Source organism: Macaca nemestrina, chromosome X, assembly GCF_043159975.1.
Source record: "Macaca nemestrina isolate mMacNem1 chromosome X, mMacNem.hap1, whole genome shotgun sequence".
Classification (NCBI taxonomy): Eukaryota; Metazoa; Chordata; class Mammalia; order Primates; family Cercopithecidae; genus Macaca; species Macaca nemestrina.
Genome location: NC_092145.1, coordinates 21,301,730 through 21,314,370, shown reverse-complemented (window position 1 = coordinate 21,314,370; position 12,641 = coordinate 21,301,730). Strand labels below are relative to the sequence as shown.

Here is a 12,641-nt window from a genome sequence, read left to right as displayed (position 1 = left end):
CTTTGAGATAACAAAGCAATTTCAAATAAGCAGTTGGATATATGATCCTAGAATTGAGGGGGAAAATGTTGGCTAGAGAGATATTGGCTGGAGAGATAAATGAGCGTGTCATCAGTCCCAGTGGTAATGAACATGGTAAATAATGTGATGAGTGTGAATGATTACCAAGAAGAGAGAAGAGAGGGCCTAAGATTAAGCTGCGATTGTTACTCTGTCTGCACTCAATTTTTACTTCGATTAATGAAATAACTTGAGTGTAAACTGGAACCTAAGTTAGGATTTTAAATCACAAATATCTTAAAGATTTTGAAATGCAACAATTAGAAGAGATTTTCAGGTTTTCTCCTGTTTTTCCCTTAGGGCTCATTTTTAGAGATAAGGTATGTTTCACAGTAGAGTTTAGTGTCCATTGGTTATTTTGTTTCATTTTAATGTTGGTTATAGGTGACTATGGAGCGTGATGGTTCTAACTTTTTAGGTATTTATCAAATCCGCTTGTGTGCGCAGCACTGTGCTAGGTGCTATGAAGATGTACATAAGACATATATCTGTGCTTACTTGAGGAATTTTCAAACTATTTGGAGGAAGAATTGTATATTAAACTTGAAAGAGGGTCGGGCACGGTTGCTCACGCCTGGAATCCCAGCACTTTGGGAGGCCAAGGCTGGTGGATCACCTAAGGTCAGGAGGCTGGCCAACATGGTGAAACCCCATCTCTACTAAAAATACAAAAAATTAGCCGGGTGTGGTGGCGGGCACCTGTAATCCCAGCTACTTGGGAGGCTGAGGCAGGAGAATGGCTTGAATCTGGGAGGTGGATGTTGCAGTGAGATAAGATCACGCCATTGCACTCTAGCCTGGGCAACAAAAGTGAAACCCTGTCTCAAAAAATAAAATAAAATAAAAATAAAAATAGAAAACAAACTTGAAAGAGACTTTAAAGATCTTCTGGTCTTCCTTCATATTTTACAGAATATAAAAGCATGTCCCAGAAACAAGAAATGACTTTCCAAGTTCAAAATGAAGTGATAGAAATCTGAGTAGAAGCCAGGGCTCCCAATCTCTAGCCTAACCAAGTGCACTGCTCTTTTTATAAAATCATTTATTCATTCAACAGATATTTCTTGAGTGCCTACTGTGTGAACGTACTGCTGCAGGCAGTAGTTTTAAATCATGCTACTTTTTCATCTGCATTCACCTCACCTCTGGTGACTAATAGTTGTATTCCTAGTACTGGGGCATTCAGTAAGCAGAGTTGAGTGACAGCTGGGTGTGGCTTACAGCTGGATCATCCACTTTCAATTTATAATCACTTCTTAGTGCCTGAAGGAAGAGGAAATAAGTGCTGGATTAACATATGAAGCAATTAGAGAATAATATATGTTATACGATATATAATTTAGTGCTAAATTGTATTGCATGACTGTAAGGGCAACAGGGAGGAACAGGAGCCAAGGCCCAGAGTACGGACAGCTATCTTAGGTAGGACAAGCTCTTCCAAGAGTAGTAACCATCGGATCTCTCACATGTTCATCTGAGAAAGTTCAGCAAATATTTATTGTACAGGCAGTGTGCTAGGGATATCTCCCAGGGATATAAAAAGAATAAGACATGGTCCCTTCTCCCAAAGATCTAGTGGGAGAGACAGATGAAATACTTTTAATTTAAATATAATACAGTAAGTGATGAAATAGAGGTCTGGCCAGAGCGCTATGGAAGCAAAGAGGAGGGCAGCTTCACCTAATCAAAGGATAAGGTCAAGGCTTTTTGGATGCTGACATGTGAACTGAATCTTCAAGGCCACTAGGTCTCAGCTAATCCAAGAATGTTGCAAGAGGAGTTCTAGGAAGCAAGAACAGCACGAATAAAAAACAAAGACCCAGTCGGGGCGTGGTGGCTCACGCCTGTAATTCCAGCACTTTGGGAGGCTGAGGTGGGTGGATTATGAGGTCAGGAGTTCGAGACCAGCCTGACCAATATGATGAAACCCTGTCTCCACTAAAAAATACAAAAATTATCTGGGTGTGGTGGCAGGCGCCTGTAATCCCAGCTACTCAGGAGGCTGAGGCAGAAGAATCGCTTGAACCTGGGAGGCGGAGGTTGCAGTGAGCCGAGATTGAGCCATTGCACTCCAGTCTGGACATCAGGGCAACACTCCATCTCAAAACAAATAAACAAACAGCAGCAACAACAACAACAAAAACCCAAAAAGAAACAAAGACCTTTGTCTCCTATTCTCCTTATCAGGAAAACTGGAGACAATTAACTTAGCTATTCCTAAGTAAAATAAGATAAAAACCACTCGGTATCGCTGATTATAAACTAGCTCTTGTAGCTAACTTTTATTGAGCTCTATGAGCCAAAAATTGTGGTAAGTTTCTCACACAATTCTTATAAAACTCCTTGAGAAAGGTACTCCTAGCATCCTTAGTTTACAAATGAGACAATGAAGACACTGAGAAGTTAACCTGAAACCAGGATTTGTGTCCAGGCCATTTGATTCTTTGCCTTCCTGTCTGAATTATGTCCTATTGTGAATATTAGCTTCCCACAAATCTTATCCATATGGAATTACTCTACCTTTTAGACTTATTATTATAATATTTGAGAGTAGTGTATATCTGTCTGATCATGTTATTTAACCAACAACCAAAATAGGGCTGTTGGTTACAGGAACAAAGGTTCTCAGGCTCACTGGAGACCCAGTGGTAAAGCTAGTTTTTCGTGTGGGTCCTCACTAAAATACATGCCTAAGAATGATATTAATCAGAATGAAGTTTCTTGGACATTTCAGTGTAACTGATGAGACAGCCATGTTATTATTTTTTTTTTCACTTTGATGGCTGCAGGTCAGTGGTTCTCATATATTTGTGTATATCACGATCTCACCTGGGGAGCTTGTTTTAAATATATAGTTGCTGGGCTCCATTTCACACATATGCCAGAGTCGCTGGGGTAGGACTCAGGCTGCTAAATTATAAACAAATTCATGAAATGATTTCATTCCATTTCAGTTCCACTTCTCCCCATTCTTCATTAGATTCTCCTTCTCTCTCCAGGGCCTTACTTCAGTAGATATTTACTAAGTGCCTACTATTAACCAGGCACAGAGTTCTATGGGCTAAGGATAGAGCAGTGAACACAACAAAACAAAGCTCCTGCTCCAATAGAGCTTCATTCTAGTCGGGAGACAGATAATAAACACATGAGCAAGTAAATAAGAGGTAGTACAGCACAGTGATTAAGAGCTTGTGCTCTGGAGCTAAAACAAATGTAGCCCTGAAACATGGTCTTTCCTCTTCCTGGTTGTTTGAATTTGAGCAAGTTACTTAATTGCTCAACAGTTTCTTCCTCTGTGAAATGGGACTAATAATATTCCCTGCTTCTCAGTGCTATTGTAAGGATCTAATAAGACCATATACACAAAGTACTGAGTGCAGTGCCTGATACATTGTCTGCAGTCAGAGTTAACTCCTTTTGAAATGACTCATGATTGCACCAGTACTGGAAGTTTAGTTACTTCTGCAATATTGCCATCAACATATTAAATTAAGTTCAGCTTCTGTGTTTATTCAGCACTCAATAAACAATGTTGTAGAGATGTTGCTGTGTCTCTAAGCATTTCCCCTGCCACAGTTGCTAGTTTCCTGAGCTGTGTCTATACCATGCCCAGCCTCAAATTGCTAAACAAGGAAGAGATATCAACAACAAAGTCCATCAGAGTCCCCAGCTCCTCAATTAGTTGCCTGAGTATTTCCATCGGCTGGATAGAATTAAGAACGTTGACTGGACACAGTGGCTCATGCCTGTAATACCAGCACTTTAGAAGCCCGAGGCAGGTGAATCACCTGAGGTCAGGAGTTCGAGACCACCCTGACCAACATGGTGAAACCCCGTCTCTACTAAAAATACAAAAATTAGCCAGGCATGGTGGCAGGCGCCTGTAATCCCAGCTATTCAGGAGGCTGAGGCAGGAGAATGGCTTGAACCTGGCAGGCAGAAGTTGCAGTGAGCCGAGATCGTGCCATTGCACTCCAGTCTGGGCAACAAGAGCAAAACTCTGTCTCAAAAAAGAACAAAAAAAAAAAAAAAAAAAGAATGCTATAAAGCCTCACCAATACAGTAAGTGAAAATTTAAAAATAAGCAACAAAAACTAAGTAGACGCTGGGAACCAACACTAGTAGGTAGATCAATCAGATGATATGACAGTGAAGGGATATAGTTTTAAAAACCATCTTTCATATTTGTTGGGACAAGAACATTCACAATCATCATAATCTCTCTTGTGTCTCATAACAACCTTGCAATTCTCATTTAATTGATGTGTAAATTAAAGCTAAGTGCAGCAAATGAATTGCCCAAGTAACCTCTGCTAGTTAGTGGCAGGCCAGTGATTAGTACTCAGGACATCTGAATCTTATGCAGCATTTCATACAAATAAATAGCTTTTTTTTCCCCCACAGGAACATTTAAAATGCTTAATCCATCCACTTGAAAAATAAAGAATAAGAAATACAAAATGTATTCAATATACAAAATGCAAATACATAATACTTCATTTTCTTTTTGCATTTGTCATGTTTGCAAGTTTACATTTGTTTATGCGATTACATGATTCAAGCCCATCTCCCCAACTACACCAAAATGAATCATATCAATTTTTAATCTAACACATAGTAGGTGATCAAGATGTATTTAATGAATACATGAGTGATCTACTGGTGTTGATTATAATCAGGAGGTCACATGTAGGTGAATTTAGTTGTTGGTTTAAGGAGGAGCAGAAATGCTAGCGGTATCTTATACAGAAACACTGAAAATGGGCAAAGGAGTCACTTCCTAGTTGCTGAAGAGGATGATTTGCATGTACTGGAGTTCGTGATTTGAAGTCAAGAGCAGGGCTGATCTAAGCAGAGCAGATGCGGTTGCTAAGCATTGGTTTACAGGGTAGTGAAAGTCAAGGGGCTGTCTCAATTCTTTAAAAAAAAAAAAAAAGCGGGGGGGGGGGGGGTTTCTTAATGCTTAGTCCTTAACAGATCTACATCAGAATACCTGGGTAGTTTAAGGAGGCAGATTCTTGGATCCAAACCTTCAGAATTTCCAGGGGGCAGTGCCAAAAAATCTGCACTTATAACAAGCTCTCCAGGTATTTCTCACTTCCAAAGTTTAAGAACTACTAGACCTGGAATAGGTCTAAGACTGTATCTGGGGAAGAGTCAGCCTTGTGTTAATATTATAAAGTAAGAAGAAGAGAAACCTATGAAAGAAAAGAAGAGCAGCCAGAGAGCCAGAGTCAGGGCATTGTTGTTATGAGCCAAGGGAGGTGAAAGTTTAAGAACAAGTAGATGACCAAAAATGTCAAATGTAACAGAGATATCAAGAATGAAGACAGACCAGCCTGGGCAACATGGCAAAACCCCGTCTCTACAAAAAAAAGTACAAAAGTTAACTGGGCGTGGTGTTGCGCACCTTAGTCCCAGCTATTCAGGAGGCTGAGGTAGGAGGATCACCTGAGCCCAGGAGGTCGAAGCTTCAGTGAGCTGTGATCACGCCACTGTATTCCAACCTACAGAGCAAGACCTTGTCTCAATTAAAAAAAAAAAAAAAATGAAGATAGAGAAAAGCTGTTGAATTTGGCAAAAAGATCAACTGTGGCCTTGGAGTATATTTTTTGTAAAGTTGTGATGTAAAATACAGACTTTTCTGGGCCCTGACCTGTCCTTCAAGACCCAACTAAAAACATTGCCTCCCAGTGATGTATTTCTTGGACTGAGTCCACCAATCCCTGTGGTAGATAATTCTATTATAGCAGTTCACCTATTATACTAAAATTCTGTTCACCTGTTTTTCTTCCTTATTAGACTGAGAATTTATTGAAGGCAGAAGCTGTGCCCCCTTTTTTTTTCATCTGTTTGCCCCCCACCAGCTTTATTGAGATCTAATGGACAAATAAGAATTGTACATATTTAATGTATACAATTTGGTGTTTTGATAAGAAGCCATATCTTGTTCCTTTTCAAATCTCCAGGGTCTGGCATAATACCTGGCATACAGAAGATGTGTGTAAATGCCTGCTGAATGAACGATTGGAGAGCAATTGGAGGCAAAGGAGCAATTGCAGTCTGGCAGTGAAAGGAGATGAATCCCATAGTTTGAAGGCAAATGAGAGCAGGGCAGTAGATGCTGCTGGAGCAGGTAATAAGTAGGGAATCGGATTCTCCAGAGCATGGAAAAGATGTAATTAAAAGCACAGCTTTGAAAAGCTTTAGAAAGCAAGCGGGACAGCTCTTTCTCTAAGTCTTGAAGGCAGCATGAGAGGGTAGGTGTATAAGATAAAGTAGCTTAGCTCAGATGGCCCTTTGCTAAATAAGTCATGAAGTTAATGCCTTTGCTGAGAATGAGGTGGAAAAAGTGAGATCTCGAGCCTGAAGAAAAAAACTGGAAGAGCGTTGGTAAGAGTGTATTGGTGAATCAGTAAGAGATGACTAGATCTCATGCTATATCCCCAGGCATTAAGGGCATGTTATCACAATCCGATTCCTTTCTGTAGACCTTGAAATAACAGGCTGCATCTATCAGTCATGCTAATTGGGACTGGCTACCAGACTTGGGGCCTGGAAGTAACTGGAGTCACTGATATCTCCCTCTCCTGAACTCTCTCTGCACTTCCTTTCCACCTTTTAAGGCACTTAGTGTAGTTTATCTCCTATTGTAACTATTTATCTTTTTCTTTCTTTTTTTTTTTTTTTTTTTTGAGACGGAGTCTCACGCTGTTGCCCAGGCTGGAGTGCAGTGGCGCGATCTCGGCTCACTGCAAGCTCCGCCTCCCGGGTTCCCGCCATTCTCCTGCCTCAGCCTCCTGAGTAGCTGGGACTACAGGCGCCCGCCACCGCGCCCGGCTAATTTTTTGTATTTTTAGTAGAGACGGGGTTTCACTGTGGTCTCGATCTCCTGACCTTGTGATCCGCCCGCCTCGGCCTCCCAAAGTGCTGGGATTACAGGCTTGAGCCACCGCGCCCGGCCAACTATTTATCTTTTTCTTGGTAGACTGTAAACAATTGAAGGCAAGGGCTGTGTCTTAGTCACTGTTGTGTCGTACCTCAGCATAGTGCTTTGTACATAATAGGCAGATGTCTGCACCAGCCACACGTCTCTAATATAGCATTTATCACATCACACTGTATATGTCTGCTTGCTGTCTCTTCTTTTTGACCATGAGCTCAAGGGCAGGGTTTGAGTTGTATTGATCTAGGTCTCCATGGTGTTTGGAACTTAGTAGTTTTGCAAGTGTTTATTGAATCAAAGTTTGTTGAAATGAATGCATGGATGAAATAATGAATAAGGAATAAAAGATAGCAAAATGTGGGGATTTGGGGCGGGGACTTAAAAAGATGGCATACTGCCTAGGCATTGTATTTTGTCAGTCTCATCCTGGCATCAGTAAGTGTGTAAAGCTGGTAGAAAATGATGCTGGGAAACCTGTCTTCTTGTACACCATAAATGTTTGGAATACACATTCTGGATCTTCTTATGTAAATCTTTAGCCACTCCCTTTCACAGCATAGGGCCTTGGGTAAAAGGGCTAAGGGTTCCTTGCAGCTAAATGGCTGATTTGTCCACCCTTATTAGGTACCTATTTGAAGAGTTCAACGTCACACCACCATGGTCACTGTTTGCTTGGGAAATTACACTTTAAAGTTGACATTGCAGAGAAAAGTAAAAAGATTGACGAAACAGTATAGAAACAGCATTGGATCAAAACAGTGGAAATCCACCCCCACTACAGGAAAAATGGCTCTTGAAGAGCATCTTTAAAATTTCACTAGTTTGTTAAGGCTTTTGTTGTTGTTGTTGTTAAAGTCTGTGAAGCCCATAGCAAATAACAAAAGCTAACACTTACATAGGGCACACTATATGCCTAGGCATTATTCTGTGTGATTTACATGTATTATCTCATTTCTCACAACTACCTTTTGAGACAAATACCATTATGATCTCCATTTTGGACAGGATGAAACTGAGGGACTGAGAGGTAATACAAAGCAATCAAGGTCATACAGCTAGAAGTGGCGGAGCTGGAGTTCAAACCCAAGCATGGCTCCAATACACCAAAGAGGAAAGCACTCGTCTAGGTGTCTGGTTTACATGTGTAGATTATAAAGAAAATCACCTTATCATTTCTGATTATGATAATCCCAGCATTTATGGAGAGTCTATTATATGCCAGGGATGCTAACAACACGCTTTAGTTGCATTATTTCATTTCTTCCTTACCACAAACCCGTGAGGCACTATTTTTATCCCCATTTTAAAGACCAAAAAAAAAAAAAAAAGGTATAAAGGTTAAAACGATTCGCCCAAGGATTGAAATGCAGGCAGGCTGACTCGACTACGAGCTTCTCAGTCTTTCCTGGCAATAAAATGAACGGAGGACCTGAAAGAGATGCCACGAGAGTACAATGAAATAATGGATGTGAAAAGGCCTCGGTGAACAAGTGCAAGGGATAAGGCCTGTCTACGTGAATCACTGTTGTGAACTGGTTACCCAGGGCCCCTGTCCAACGGTTTCCAGTCCCAACCCTGCCCCTTCTCCGCCCAACCCACAGCGATATCTTTGAATCTCTTTATCTCCTCGGATCCTGCCCCCAAACACTTGGCGGAGCAGCGGAGCGGAGAATAGAAGGTCCGCGCGCGAACAGGAGGCGGGGCCTGCCGCCTCGAGCCGTACAGGGGGTGGTTTCTGCACATGCGCTGTGTCTCTGCGGCTTCAGCGGCCCCCTCTCTGCGGCCAATCAGGGCCCGCGGCGCGCTCGGGACGTATCAACGCTCTGTGGGTCGTGTGCGTGCGAGGGGGGCGACGTAAGGGCGCTCCGCGAGCCCGTCTCTCCTCGAATGAAAGGAAACAACCTCCGGCGACAGAGCCCCGCTCTCAGGCACTGCCGGAGAACCGAGACCGACTTCTTTCTCTTTACCCTCATTGGCGCTTCTCTCCTGCCGTCCGCCTCTGGGCCCTGCCGGTGAGTCCCCACGGAACCCTGGGGCCCCCCATTCTCTGCCCGGCGGGAGAAGACAAGGAGGATGGCGGTGGCCAGGCCGCCGCCCCTGCCCGTTGTTAAAGGGGACTCTTGGTGGTCTCGCTTTATTGTCAGGGACCCCAGAAGCGCCGCTCATTGTAGACGCTTGGCGGAAAGGCTGCTGAGAAAGTGCCTTGGAGGTACAGAAGGAGAGGTTAGGCTTACGCCTAGACTTCGGGGGAGGGGGCGCAACATTTGAGGAGGGAAAAAACTGGGAATTTTTAGTTTTTGCCGTTGCTTAGAACATGTTTGGGAAGGAGGGAGACTCCCAGTTTGGGAAGAGTAAGAGGAAGATTGTTAGGATGGCAAAAGAGCTAGCCTTACGGAATGAGGAAAAACTCCGGGGTGGGGGGAATTAGGGGTGAAACTGGGGTATAAGGGGAAGCTTACAACGAAGACTGTGAGAGGGCTAACTCTTGGGGGAGGGGGCATAAAGAAAGTGGTAGGATGATATTTTCCTGGATTCGGGAGGATTGGAAAAGGACGTTTAGGGGACCCTGACTTTACGACGGAAAGGAACCTGCTGAAGTGTTTTAGAGGAAGATAGTTTTGTGACTTTAGCGCTTGATTAGAGGGAGATCTTGGAGTCTAGTGTGTATTGGGGGAATAAATAACGGAGAGGATCCGGTACTTTATGTGTACTGTCTTTCATTATATGGATGAACACCACGATATTCTTTTCCAATTTCTGTTCGTTTTGATATTCTGCGTGGAAGTTAGAAAATCTTTTGTTTTTAGAAAACCTTTTATTTTCATCGCCTTACTACGTAATGTCAGGTCTTATTTATACTGTTCAAATTATTTCTCTACCCTTGGGTTTGAAACAACTGGAAAATTCCTTTAGTTTCCTTTTGAATAACCGCAAAAAGCAGTGCGAAGCATGTAATAATACCGTGCAACCAAATTCAGGTGCCCTTCCGGTATATCTTATTCGTTTATTTCTGTCCACTGTAACTTTCCTGTTAGAAATACTGCTTCTTTGGGGAATCACGTTTGTTATCTATTTTGATTTGTATATTTCAACTTGCTGTCGCGTGGAATGTTTTAATCTTCCGGAACTGCAGTTTTTGTTGTTTTGTTTGTTTTTCTGTGAAAATGCTTTTTCAGATACCAGGCATTGAACGAGCTCTGGAGTTGGTTCTTGAATGCTCTCTCTGATGTTTCAGGTTGTTTCTACCTTGGTGCTTCACAGCATCTTGGAAAATCAGAAATGCATTGATTGCTTAAGCTTAACTAATCTAGCTTTTATTTTTTTTCCAGGCATTTAAATTATGTATTACACGCTGTTATTGTTGCCTCTCTATTTCTGCTTTGTAGTGTTTTCCATAATGCGATGTTTCTTTTAAAGAAAAGGCTTCATTGTTGCGTGAAAGCATCAAACTTTGATCTCTGCATGGCCTGAAAAACCTTTTAGACTAAAATTAAAATGCCATATAGCTGTGGATCATTATGAACCCCTTAGTATTGGTCCTTGGAATGCCCTTATTCTACTTAAGTAGAGACCACAAATGTGACAACATTAGATAAAAATCTGTACTTTTATGATAAAGACATTTTTTGCTAGGAGTCATTGTTTCCATGATGTTCTCCACTTCATGTTTTACAAGGAGACTAAAAAAATTACCAAGATATTCACAGATGTATTACTTGAATTTTAGTGGAAAAATCCATTTAGTAATTGCACATTGGGGAAAGTTTTTAATTGGTTTGGTGCACTTTTTTTGTGGCTCTTGTTACTTTACAAATTAAATTTAAACTGATTACAGAAAAAAATACACTAGAATATTTTTGAATGCAAAATAAAGTGTACCTTTTTTCTCTTTTAGATTTTGGGGTCTTTGATATCTAGAAAAGCAGGTTCTCAAAATTAGAATGAGAAATTAGCCTGTTTATAAATTGGAAGAGGCAGAATTCAATATAGATAGAATTTTGGGGATGCCATTTCGGAATTAATTTTAAGAATACGAAGTGATTTTTTCCATTCTAGAAATTTTCTTTATCCTAAGCCAGTTTTATAGCCAGTGCTAGGATTGTTTGGAAATTACACATTAAAGATGTCTGTACGGGATTTGATTTATACTGTGCCATCCTTTCAGCTGGCCAGGATGACCGGGAGTAATGCTGAATACATTATTATGGTGATTTCAGAGTGCCTACTATTCATTGCACAGTAGTAAAGAAACTAATTTAGAACTCAAATATAATAGCAAATTCTGATGCTGTTTATGGATTTTGGTATTTTGCATAGTTGATTCTAAAAATTTGGGCAGCTATATTCTTGATAAAGCAACCGAACACATACTTGCCTGAGCAAATGCAAACACACTTCCCTTTTGTTTCTTTTGTTTCTCTGTTATGTCCTTTTTTTTTTTCTTTAATCCTAAAAGTATTTGCTGCCTGTTTTCAATCAGTTTCACGGTTTATAGCCAGTGCTATGAATACAGTACTATGGTAAAGTATCCGTTGCCATTTGGAAGACTGAGATATTTAAAATTATAGATAGCATTAAGAGTTTGTTAAACCTATCAAAGCAGAGACTGTCAGGGCCTTTGAAGTTGTGTTTAAAAGAAAATTCTAGACATAAATGGATGAGAAGACATGTTTTCTTTGTAGCTTCAGGTTAGATTTTGATTATCTGAATTTTATATTGAAAAGCACTGAATAGTTTGTAGATATTACCTTCCTAGCATACAACTGCTACTGTTCTTGTTGGTGAACTAATGCTTCTCGGAAAGCTGCAATGTAGTGTTAGAAAATTTTTTTTAACATAGTGTTATGAAACTGTTCAAATGTATAGACAAATGGAAAGAATTTAGCAAATTAATTTTAAGACAAAAGTTTGAGATTTTTCTTGATTGTGATGTGTGTTGTGGCAACCTGGATCTTGAACTGCTTAGTCCTGTTGATTTGGGAAAACTATACAAATCAAGTAACTGGTTTTAAATTTCTTCTGAGGAATCCATATTAAGATTGATGATCTAAATCTGAAACCTTTCATGTTACAGCTTTCCTTCCCTTTTTTTTTGACTACCCTGTACTACCTATAATTATAATGTGACCAAATTTAAGGCTCATGCAGAAAAAAATTTCTTCCTTTACACAATATTACTAATTTAAGTATGGAAGTTACTACATTTAGAAAACCACTATCAGTTTGTGACTTTAATTGATAAGCAGGCTTGGAGTAAATCTTAGAGTCATATAATATGGTTGTTTTATAAATAATTGGGTCTTAAAGTTTGCATTTTTAAATAGACTGTTAGAAGCTTAACTTTTTATTTACTTGAGAATGGAATAGAATAGCAAAAAGTAATTTATTAAAGACATATACCTGATTTTTTTTTAACTCAGAAGTAATTTTTAAAGTGCATCAAAGTCGTAGTTAGGTAAATTCATTTTACTTTTATTGTTTTATCAATATGTGAACTTTGAGAAATTGTTCAGTTGTAGAATTCTGTTCCCACGGAGTATTCTGAAGTTTCCTTAGTAGCTTTTGCCCTGTTCTTAAGAGGTATAATTCTTTATCTCCTTGAAAGGGCACCTAGCTACACACGAAAAATATTTTA

General features: G+C 40.3%; 1 protein-coding gene across 4 annotated transcripts in view; it reads left to right on the top strand.

Moving 5' to 3' along the window:
- The first annotated feature begins 8,854 nt into the window (after positions 1-8,854).
- The window catches only part of LOC105481417 (PHD finger protein 6), a 56,166-nt gene continuing 52,379 nt past the window's right edge, over positions 8,855-12,641 (top strand). For 2 of the 4 annotated variants that reach the window (XM_011741010.3, XM_011741009.3), the window contains exon 1: positions 8,855-9,018. The gene's annotated coding sequence lies outside the window, so the exon portion shown is untranslated. Of the gene's footprint in view, positions 9,019-9,081; positions 9,216-12,641 lie in introns of those variants that run through there. The other 2 variants (XM_011741012.3, XM_011741011.3) reach the window with 2 other exon arrangements.